The sequence below is a fragment of the Coenobita brevimanus genome, chromosome 65, assembly GCF_032717465.1.
Source record: "Coenobita brevimanus isolate Jiangsu-jjx chromosome 65, ASM3271746v2, whole genome shotgun sequence".
NCBI classification, from domain to species: Eukaryota; Metazoa; Arthropoda; class Malacostraca; order Decapoda; family Coenobitidae; genus Coenobita; species Coenobita brevimanus.
In genome coordinates, this window is record NC_137018.1 from 54,667,710 (window position 1) to 54,680,721 (window position 13,012).

The following is a 13,012-nucleotide window of genomic DNA, read 5'->3' on the forward strand; positions in this document are numbered from 1 at the left end:
GATGGGAGTTGAGGAGGTTTGAAGGAACAGCGGAGGCCACAGCACACACAGACGAACAGGGAGATGTCACCAACACTCTCCTACATCCAGACCTACACTGACCGCCACCGCGCCACGGTCCGACGATCGTACGCAGCCGTCAACCTCTCTCCGCCGACGAAATTTGTGTACCTGTGCCGAGTTGCTGGATAGTCTTTTGTGCACATTGAGAGCTGGTGCCTTTCTCATTGTTGCTTATTGTTTATTTATCATATTTCTTCCCCGCAATTTTCCTTCTTTCTTTCTTTTTTCTTCACTGAGTTAATGAGGGGAGGGTACTAGATCGTTTTTCCTCAAATTAAATTCTGTCTTTTGCAAACTTCTCATGTAAGTTCCATTATTTTTTTTTCAGCTCAGGAGAGGTTAATGTTACTTCGTTTTTCCTGACAATTTTGACTCAGTTCCCATGTTTTTTTTTTTGTTTTTTTCAGGGGCGAGTGGGTACTACTTGGACATTAGTAAATAGATAAAGGTCAAGGTGGGAATAGATGGGAGAGGCTTCTGTCTTGCAGTGGTCTAATTCAAGCTGATGATGATGATGATAATGATGATCATGAGGGTATACAAATTTCCCTGTGAAATCAAGACACCGTAATTATGTCAGGTAACATTACGAGAGTCCTCTGACAGTAGTGAATTGTGTGTGTGCATTTGTGAACGAATGAGAGCTTCCTGTGCATCATCATCTTTCTTCGTGATCTGCGTGTGCACATGCGTGGACGAATGAGAGATTAGCCCTTTCAGTACGTAACCATCATCATCATCATCATCAGACAATCCGACGAAGGTTTCCTACATCCTTCCTTAAATATTTTTGAGAGAGAGAGAGAGAGAGAGAGAGAGAGAGAGAGAGAGAGAGAGAGAGAGAGAGAGAGAGAGAGAGAGAGAGAGAGAGAGAGAGAGAGAGAGAGAGAGAGAGAGAGATTGTCTTGGTTGAGAAATACTCTGAGAGGAGTTGAACATGTGGAGAGAATGGAGGGGGGGGAAGAAGGAGGGATGGCGAGGAGATGTATGAGAGACGGTGTGTGAGTTGGAGGGATGGCAATTGAATGACACGACAGAGTGACGTGGAGGTGATATGTTTGTGGCCACCCCATACGGGATTAGAGCGTCTCCCTATAGACAGACAGACAGACGAACAGATAGACAGATAGAAAAATGGATAGAGACAGTTAGATAGAGAGACATATAAACAGATCTCTAGCCTACTCTGATCCCAGTACTGTAATGTGCAACAGTGGGGAGGAGTCACGTTACTTAAGTCACACCGACACGATTAAGGTCACGCTCAGTCACGCCAAGTAACGCCAGGCCACGCTCAGTCAAGCTAAATTACGCTAGGTCACCCGAAATTATCTGAAGTCATGTTCAGTCACGCTGCTGTCATACTAGGTCACGCTGTGATTGTCACGCTAAATAACTCTGGGTCACATTGTCACGTTACGTCACGTTAACTCACGCCGATACGTTAAGTTACGTGAAGTCACGTTCAGTCACGCTGTCACACTAGATCGCGCTAAATCTAGCTAAGTCGTGCTGTGATTATGTCACGCTAAATAACTCTAGGTCACACTGTCACGTCACGTCACGTTGTCACGCTGTCACGCTAGGTCAAGTTGTTACACTATGTCACGCTGTCACACCAGGTAACGCTAGATCTTACTAGGTCAAGCTCAGTCACGCTAGGTTACGCTGTCACGATAAGCCACGGCACGTCACACTTGCTAACATAAAGACTTCTGAAGATAGTAAACCGGGTACCTCAAATACATGATGGTATTTTGTGTGTGTGTGTGTGTGTGTGTGTGTGTGTGTGTGTAATTCACCGGGTCGGTCAGGATCACTTGATGGTCGTGATTGTCAGCTTTTACCCTCCCGGAAGGGAGCTGGGAGCTCATATAGTCCGAACTAAGGGCAAGGCTGTGACCTTCAAACACGCACACACCCGTCCCCTTGCTCAAGGGGGACAGTAACCACCCACTTCGTCAGTGAAACTTTTCGCAACCTGAGCGAGGCGCGAACTCCCGTCCACCAGTTGGCAGGCGAGAACGTTACCACTGCACCATTGTGTGTGTGTGTGTGTGTGTGGCTTTGGAGTTTTCGTCGCACCTCCTCCTAAGGGATTTATTCTGCATATTTCACCACAGTTTCTTCTTGTATGTTACTGATGGAAACTAAGCTAAGTCAATATAAAAACAATATAACTAACAACAAAATGTTAAGGTGTAATAAGCAAAGTAAACCGCTGAGGAACAGACGCTATGAAGTCTCCCATGCCACCTACAACACCTTTTAACTGACCACATGTATTCCACAGAATCTTTGCATCTAGGGTCGCCTTCTCATCGTGGCAAAGATATGAGTGTCCCCGCTGCCCGAGTATAGAAACGTCTCTAAACTCCAGCCCTATCCTCCGAACAGACGATGGTGGACTGCAGGAGAAAGGGTAACTTCGGTCTGCAGTCCACAAGGTTCAAGTCCAGATCGGCCACAACATCAACATGAATACTTTGGCCAAGCCATGGTTAAAGTGAGAGGGGGGGGTTCGAGGAGAGGGCTGAGTGGAGGGGGAGAGGGGGAGAAGGAGGAAAGAAGGGTGAGGGGAAGGGGGGATGGGAAGGGGTGGGATGGGGGAAAGGCCATATGACGGCCGCAGGTCGAAATGCTGTCAAACTTTTTTTTATTTTTTCCTAGCATCCACGTTTAACAACTTCCTAGACTTGTGATGAGAAAATTATAAGCAGTCTAGGAGTAGTAGTCCGTCTGTCTATTTATTTATCTTTTATCTATCTACTTATTTACCTATTTACTTTAATAATAATTATTTTTAAGAGATTAATGAAGGATGTAACTAACCCCATCAGTCTAAAACCATTTCTCTCTCTCTCTCTCTCTCTCTCTCTCACACACACACACACACACACACACACACAATGTACATAATCACGCAACATGTTTTTCACTACAATATATACTAATCCCAGCTTAACCTATATCCTTAAGATGAAATTAGTGATAGCTCCTCCAACATATTGTGGGCACGTACTGTAGCAGAGATGTGGTGTTTTATGTAAAGTGACTCTCTCTCTCTCTCTCTCTCTCTCTCTCTCTCTCTCTCTCTCTCTCGCAATTACTACCTAAAGTTCTATTCTATGTGGCTAAGGAGATTTCGTAACACCTTTAACATTAGCGACTATTCTGCATATTACACCTTAATACCCTCTTGTACGACATTGACGCAACCTACGTCGACGTCAACAGGCTTTAAATGGCAAACATGAGACTACTGCGGGGTAATATCCATAATAAGTCGCGGAGGAAGAGGTGTTTCGAATGTTCCTGAAGTTTTAGATCAGTGTTAGTATTGGAAAGGGACGCCTTCATATGGTGGAACCGAAATGACCAGGCGGCCCCACTCCATGGATGTACAATCGCCCCCAGCTAATTCCCTACTAACAAGAGACTACTGTGGGGTAATATGCAAAATATGTCGCTGAGGAAGAGGTGTTACGAATTTTCCAGAAACCTTAGATCCTTGTTACTGTTGCAGGTGGACGTGGTGGCACGTTAATAAGCACACGGCTCCACTGCCTGGTTATCCAATCGCCCCTCAGCTAGAAGGGGCTATTGTATAACCAGAGGGACGGACGGCAGAAGGGAAGCTTGAGTCTGCAGCCCATTAGATTTACACACAAAAACGACACAACCAACAAAACACAACTGTCACCCACACTCTGGAAGTGAGGCAATCATGTCAACTAATGCAATATGAGGGATATTTATTGCACTTGTAATACATTCAGATTAATGCTCAGGATATTTGTTAACGATAATGTAACGATACGATGACATGCATCACGTTCATTGAGTTTATTACTGTTATTATAACAAAAAAAATAATAATTCATATAATTTCGTGGTTATTCCATCGCTCACCTTCATCCTTAACTTTAATAATATGTTCATATATATTCCAGTTTATGCATACAGTCTGCATACGTAATCTATTCACACTCATGCACACACACTCCTTTACTAACGTGCACCTTACCTCACTTTGTATGTATGTCCATTATCTTACAACACACAGGCACACACACGCACACACTCCTTTTACTTATAATTTACGCCTTACCTCACTTTTAAACGACTTAACATAACTTAGGCCTCTTGTACTGAATGGGTTAATGAAGGCTCTCTCTATATCTACATGGTACCTTCATCTATCTATCTATCCATCTATCCATTTACCAACCAGTATGCCTGCCTGTCTATATCTATCTATCTATATCGAATCTATCTATCTACTCGTCTATATAATCTATATCGAATCTATCTATTTACCTATCTTCGTATTATGTATGTACCAGTATGTACCGTATCTGTCTATATCGTATCTATCTATCTATCTATCTATCCTATCTATTTACCTATCAAACTATCTATATAAACCCCTCCAGTTCGAGAAGAATGCCCTAAGCTAAATAAAATTGTCTAAGGATGGCACGACTACAATAAAATGACGTCATCGTACTGAGGGGGTCAGTGAAAGCTACAGCTAAGCCCCCAGTTCAAAAAACGGAATAAAATCATCCGGAGTTAGCAAGAACGAAAATTTTTGAAAACCTACGTTACCGGGGTGAAGGAGGGCGTGACCTGACCTAACCTTGACCTCTTACGAAACCTGTTACACAAAACGAGGTCGTAATCTAACCAAGGTGTGATTATGGCGTCTCTATAGAGGATCAGTGAGTCATAGGAGCCTGAAGGAGTATTGTAAGAGATTGAAGTGACATCTCAAGCTCAATAAAGAAATAATGAGCTTAATGAAGTACTACAAGAATACTAATAAAAATGAGGTAAAATGAACTAAAGAAAAACTAAATAAATGCGATACTTGAATAAAAAGTAAATAATTAACTCGGTAAGTTAAATAATGAAAATTATAATGACCTACATGAATGCTAATAAAAATTAAGTAATAATTAAATAAAGAACTAAAGAAAACTGAAGAAAGTACTTAAACGAACAGCTACATTATTAACTCACTTAAAAACAATACAAATAACTAATCTGCATTGTTAAGGGGGATCCGTGGGTCGTAAGAGCCTGAAGAGAATACAATATAGGGGTGATAAACATGCCGGATAATTAGCCAGTGAATAAATAACTCAATCATCACCACAGCCATCATTATCATCTTTATCATTATCAACAGCAGCATTATTATCAGCATCATTATCAGCATCAGCATCATTATCATATCAGCATCATTACCATATCAGCATCATTATCAGCATCAGCATCATTATCAGTATCATCATTATCATCACCATCATAATCTTCACGACCTCTTTCCTCACCTTAGGACGGGTTGAGGAACATATGATAAACAACTCATTATGATATATAAACTAAACAAACAAACTATATAAACCAACAGCTAAATAAACAGCTAAACTGATAACCAAAGGTGTACTTAAACTGGCATCTTTATAAGGATCAGTGAGTCATAGGAGCCTGAAAGGTAGCAACACCACACCACACCACCACCATCATCAAGACTATTACCACCACCACCACCCCCGCCACCATCAAAACTACACCCCCAGCACCACCATCATCATTACATCAAGGCTACCACCACCACCGCCATCACGACTACCGTCTCCAACACCACCCCCACCATCACCATCATCACATCATGGCTACCACCACCACCACCACCATTATCATCATCATCTTCATTATCATTGGGCTAACATCTCCGCCCCTTCACCACATTATATCTTATATTATTATTTTACTTTAAAGCTACTTACTACGGTACCTTCAAACGATTTTATCAAATTTACAAAAGGCATCTCTTATTGAAATGGGTTAATGAAAGCTATTTCTAACTCCGAACCTAAGGTATATTCTAAACTATATCTAACCTCTCTAGCTCGAAGAATATTTTCGAAGCAAAAAAAAATTGTTTGAGGAAAACAAGAATAAAAAAATAAAAGACGTCTTAGGGTTGACGTGTGTGTGTGTGTGTGTGTGTGTGTGTGTGTGTGTGTGTGTGTGTGAGAGAGAGAGAGAGAGAGAGAGAGAGAGAGAATGTGAGCTTGTTTATCTGCCTGTCTCATTCCTAATCCCACAATACATTCATAGTGTTCGTGATCTAGACACCCCCAGGCATCTTAAACAGAGCCACTAGAACGCAGTGCCCACGTGCATTTATCACTTTAAAATCCTAAAGCCTTCATTATCATCAAGTATACCACTCGCAGCACCACCCCCATCACCACCACCACCATCATCAAGACTAACACCCTCCACCACCACCATCAAGACTACCACCCCCACCACCACCATCAAGACTACCACCCCTACCACCAGCACCACCACCATCATCGTCAAGACTATTACCACCACCACCATCCTCATCAAGACCACCATCCCCACTATCATCATCTTCATTAACATCATGTTCATTATCAATATCATCACCAACGACAGCAATCATCATAATCACCACCCACCAACACCGCTACAACACAAATCATAATTACCATCACCACCACCACCATCATCATCTGACTAAATTTTCCTTCCCTACTTTTCCTTAGTTCTTCCCCCTCCCCCCCCCCACACCTCACCTGTCTGTCTGTCCGTGCGTGTGCATGTGTTTGACTTGAGGGAGCCAGTGTACCCGGTCTCCTGTGTTAATGCTTGGCCTACTGTCTTCCTCACGAACACTGAATTGTATATTATTCTCTCCTCTTCTTTAACTTGATCCTACCCCATCTCCTCTCCCTTCCTCCTCCCTCCCATTCCCTCCCCACCTCTAAGCCCTGCTCTCCCACTACACAGTTTTATTTCCCTCTGCCTGTGAACCCAAGTCCTTTTAAACGTACAGTAGTCTGTCCAGGAATGTCAAAAAGAAGAAATTTGGGTCTCTTGCCTGTTTTCCACTGCATTACTTTTTCAGGGAAAGAACAACTTTGAGGGTACCTGGCCTTTGGTTATTTCTTCTTTGCATAGCTTTTGATTTTCTTCTTTGTATTAAACACACACACACACACACACACACACACACACACACACTTTTTTTTACAACTTTCCTCTCCTGTGCCTGTGTTCCTTATCCCCTTCATGCATTCTCTGTCATATTCAACTTCCATGTGTCTGACCTCCAGTATACTCACGTGGAGATTTTGCGTTTTATGATGTCCTTTTTCTTATTATATTTTTATAGTTCAGGGAGTTCAGGAAGCTGTTGCCTCTCCTAACACTGAGAAGGCTCTCCCTCCGTGCTAAGGGATCTTTGTATACCGTACGGCAGTGATTTCCAATCTGTGGGGCGCGCACCCTGCACTAAGAGCTGCCTGGGGTGATGCGAAGGCTTGATAGAGGTTAATTATATTTGAAAACTATGAATTATGATGAAATTCAGTAATTTCTAAATATGGAGAAAATATTTCAGATATGGATAAGAAATCTAGTTATCTGAATATATAAACAACTTCAAAGATTAAGAATCTATGATAATTATTGACGTGCCAACTATGCCAGTATAATACAGTATTTGAGGAAGGGGGGGGGGCCGCAGGGAACGTGTCATTCAGTGAAGGAGGTACGGCGAGAATTAGAAAAGGCTGGAAACCACTGCCATACGGCATGTGTTGGAAGTGTAATGCTGTATGGCAGTGAGACCTGGGCAGCAGAAGAAGAGGATATTCGTTGGCTCAAACGTACAGAAATGACACTGATTAGAAGGATGTGTAGTCCGTCCTTGAATTCGAGGCCTGCAAGGGCTTGGATTGCGACTGAAAAGTTGAGAGGAAGGATATGGCCATATGGAAGTGAAATGCATTGGTGTTGTGGTGAGGAGGGGTAAACTGAGATGGTCTGGGCTTGTGAAGATGGAGAATGACAACTTGCTGCAGATGAGAAGTGCGAATATCGGGGGCAGGACTGCGAGAGGTAGACCGAAAAAGACCTGGGATGAGGTCACAGAGGTACAAAGACCTGGGATAAGGTACTGAATCGGGATTCTGCCAGAGATTGAACGGCATGGACACCTGCCATTAGGTGACCAAGGACCACGCATGTATGCACTCTAATACTTTGGATTTCCTCATGATTTCCCTACTGTAGTTTTTTTTTTTTTTAACTTCATTTTGGCCTTTTGCGGCTTCTTTCATGTATTTCAGTGACAGAAGAACATGCTGTCTCTATACCCTTTCCACATCACTTCTTCATTAGCACCATATTCATGTATCAAGCTATCGTACAAGTCATCATTCAAGACAGAGAAATGAACTGAACAGTAACTTTTAGTACCAAGCAACAAAGGCTACATGGCACTAGATCACACAAAGGAACGGCACTAAAAAGAAACGGCAATAAAACATTTGAGAGGGGGAGGGGTTAAAAAGAAACATTGTCGATACTTCCTGGACTGTGTAGGCGACATGGTATTTTGATAAACACCAGCACCTGATACTTTATCACACCTTAATTATTCAATGAAGCATACCTCGTATGTGGAGCAGCAGTTTACACTGAACAAGACTTGGTATGTCAGTTGTAGCCACCAATCTCAACAAACCAACAACAGGCTGGTAACATCTCTTCCTATGGTTTCATCTATACTTCAAGCCTCAGTATCCTCTTGTATGTTACTGATGCACACAGGGTCTATCAAAGCGATATAAACTGCGCACAAGAAAGTGTTGAAGTGCTTAACTGTAATATACAAAGTATATTGCTGAGGAACAGTTGTCTCCAGTAACCCTTCACCACGTAGGCTAATACATCACTGACATGAAACGTCAACAAATGTTTGCATTCCGATTTTTTTTTTTTTAATTAAATGCTTCTGCTCGTTTGTGTGGTCAGTTATAATGAAAATCAACTGTTGCATTAATCTGATATATATATATATATATATATATATAGAGAGAGAGAGAGAGAGAGAGAGAGAGAGAGAGAGAGAGAGAGAGTTTTTTAGCGACTTTTTATTTGGTTTGAAAGCTGGTGCGGGTATTTCAACTCCGACGATGATAGCCTCCTTTCCTGGCTAAGATTAGGGAAGGACCGCCCCCTCCTTCTTAGTACCCCACTACTGTCTCATTATATCGTCTTGTTATTTACCGTTATGAGATAGACCAGTACCTATGTCTGGAGCTACTCCGCACAATGTTCAAAAAAGATGTGCAGTAGTGTTCTTTCTCCCTCATTATCAACAACATAATCCTATTCCATTTTCCTGCGTGCACATAATGAAGGTTATTCTATAATCATCTTCGACACTTTGCTCATTAAAATAATGATGGGCATGACAGAAAAGCCACCAGGCAATTTTATTCACGTACTTCTATTTCTACTAATGACATACACAGACTGACACATATACGGTGCTGATACACTTCCATTTTCGCATGAATCACTCATCCTACAGGCACTCCTCCATTTATACTTTGCCAGCATGGGAAGGGTTAATTCAGGGTATCACACTCCCTCCTAAGAAAAGGTACTACAGTGGACCTAATACAGAGTGATACTGTACATACATATTTCTGTCATTCACTGACACTCCTCTTTCTTTTCACCAATGTACAGCTCCTCTCTCATCTTCTTTGCCACATTGTGGTCTTCGGCTTCCAACATAACCCTCAGTCTCACTTTCACAATCTTATTTTACATACTATCTTTGACCAATCTGTGCTGTCCTATAATTCTTTCATGGGTCGGTCAGAACTCTTCAACAAAGTTTGTTCTCTCCTCTTTGTCCCTGTCCACCTTCTCTACTTGGGAACCTGACTGTAACATTGACCATTGCAGGTTGTATTTAATAAGGAAAGATTAGGACTTGCTGAATTTGACTGTGCTGTAATAACCCTCACGAAGTCAATATGCATTATCCAAACCTTTGTCATCCTATTTTTTATAGTTTTTTTCTCTGTTAGATCTCGCCATATGTCCTTATGTTATCTTCAGTCATCTCATTAAATTCTCTGTGGGCTTTGCATGACATACATTGTAGAACCTTAGCTGGTAATTTAAATGTTTCATCAGTACTGTACAGTAGTTATATACTACTACATTTCAGCTGTTTTATATTGCTTGATACAAGTCTGTCTAGTCAATTAGGCCTGTCAACCACAGGTAAGTAACTGATTTTGTGGGGCTGTCCTACAGGTAAAGTGCAGTGCAGGTATAGTTCATATCAAACAACATGCAGGGAAGTGGCAACCCCTTGTAGTAAGCAGTGCCTCACCAGGGTCTTTCCTCACAATGAGAAGCAGAGAAATATGGGGAGACTAGGCTTCTGAACGAACACCACAGCTGCTTTGCTACATTCAGGGAGCACAGTGCCACCATGTGTAAACTCACGACACTTCCCTTTAGTAAGAGAATATACAGTGCTGACGGTACCTTTAACAGTCTGCCGAGTCAAGTTCTCCAGACACCTTCTGTTCCCAAGCTAAGAAATATCATTATCATCATCTCAACTTCTCATTCCTACCCGACGATGGAAGGAGATCTAATCAAAAAGCCACACATGCATTTACTCACCATTCAAGCCCCCAGAATCCTGACTGCATTTCATAAACAACCTTTCACACTTATGCACTTCATTTTTGTTTTCAGCTGGGACTGCTTAAACTCCCACATGTATGGTAAATGAAAACTACTGTCCTAACATTTTCCTAAGAAAGAGAAATTTTTTTGCTTTTACTCTACACTACTTTCTGATGCAGTGCAGTACTACCTACTAATGAAAGTCATTGTTGAAATATTTCAAGCATTTGTGTGAAAGTGAATTCTTTAGAACAGGTGATTTTGAGAAATAAATGATCAACCACCATCGTTACTATTATTACCAAGAAATAGCCTGAGTGTACATACTGTACTGTGTTGTGCAGGCATGCCTCTCGTATTTTCAACAGGATAATGACTGATAGTAAAAGAACAGTGTATGGTATTTACCAGAAATATGTGCAATACATATCCTATTTCAATTGCACTTGCCTACAGGATTGTACTCTTATGATTATTATCATCATCATCATGATTAAAATAAGTAAAATAAAAATACATTTTCATTCAATTGGTTAGTTAAATACTCTATTGGATACGTTTATGTGAAGCTACAAAACTTGGTCAGTGTCTCTGGAGTGTCAGATTGAGCCACGATTCTGGGGGCTTGAATGGTGAGTGAATGGAAGCATGCCCCATTGGACTGGGCAAATTTAGGCTGTCTGGATATTGCTACTCTTCATCCTGCCCTAGGGTGGGAGAGGAGGTATAGATGATGATGATGATGGTGATGATTATTAAGTTTTCCAAAGTGCTGGATCCATCCCTATTGTGAATGTCATCACAAGAAACTCACCTGCAATTCTAGTTGACTATAATAGGCCATCAACTGAGCCGACAATGGATAAGGATCTATATTAAATGAAAACATACCAATAATAAGATAACTCATTCAAGACACATAGCCACAGTACTTATATTAGAGTGGGTGATTTTCTGACATGGCAATGGGCCTTCTGGATGAGAAGTGAATCCTATATCAGTGAAATAAAAATCCTCAAGTTATTTCCTGATGGCAGTGGCAGAAGTCTTGGGTTAGAGAATACTGTGCATTAACATACAGTGGGACTTGAATGGTGAGTGGATGGAAGTGTGGACCATTTAACTGGGCAGACTTTTGGTTAGTTTCTCTTCTATCAGGTTTTTCTTGCACTCTAGACCCAACTTCACCTCATTCTCAGGTGGAAAGAGGTCTGGATGATGATGATGAAGACAGTGATGATGATACTACACAATGGTTCAAGTACATGTGGTGGCCTGAGGTTTATCTATCATGTATAAACACTGCCAAGGACATTGGGTGGTCTCTCACAATTCAGATGATGTGAAATATGGTGATCTAACTTCTGTCCCTCTGGGGCCAAAAAAGGGTGATAAGGATTGGCTGTTAGTTTGTTTTGTAAAAATTATCTACTGATGCATATGAAATTTGAAAATGTGGCCTCATCATCCTCAATCACCTCTTACCTGAACATAAATGATGTGCATAGGATACAGTCATGTAATAACAATACTTCTGATAGTTGGCCCAACTCTTCCATGAAGAAAAAATACCATCCACTTATTCCCCAAGTGTCATGAAAGATCTTAGTGATTACTAAGAAAATGCATGTACACTGCAAACTTGCGATGGTGTTGGAGAGAGATGCCTTTGTGTGGTGACATTGATGTAAACAAGTAGTTTAAATGCCTGCTTATACAGATGTCCCTCAATGACTCTCTTATCCCTCAAAAGGAGAAGGGTGAACAGTAAGATGAGGGCAACTTCAGTCTGCAGTCCACCGGGTTTACATGCAGATGGGTTTACAATTGCAACTGCTGCTACTACTACTACTACAACTAATGTTCCAGTACAGTACAAACATCAGTCACTCCCTCATGATCATCTATAAACTCCTAAAACTGAGTGACACCAACAGATAGAATCCACCTCCTTCATTCATGTATCATGTATTGGAGTCTCATCCCTGACAGGCTTTCATTCCATCAGACAAGTTATCCAGTGCATGTAAGGCAAAAGACACACACAACCTATTTCACTGAATATGCTTATTTTTTTTTTTTCCTGTCATCCCATCTCTTGGGTGGGAACTACAGATGACGATGACGAATGATAAATGATGATGATCACAAAAACGGACATTTGGTAAGCAAAATGCACAGTTACCGAGTGTATTCGATAAACAAATCCATCCATCCATCATCCAAGTCTATGTTGCCCCATGAAGAGCGTAATAGCCTGGGGCTAGGCAAGTTGGTCCTGACATTTAAGATAAGAGTGACCAGCCTCACTCATCTCTGAGTGGCATTACCTGAGCAATAAACCCCAACCATCCCTTGGATATAAACCTGCACCGGTTCAATCCAATTGGAGCGCTAT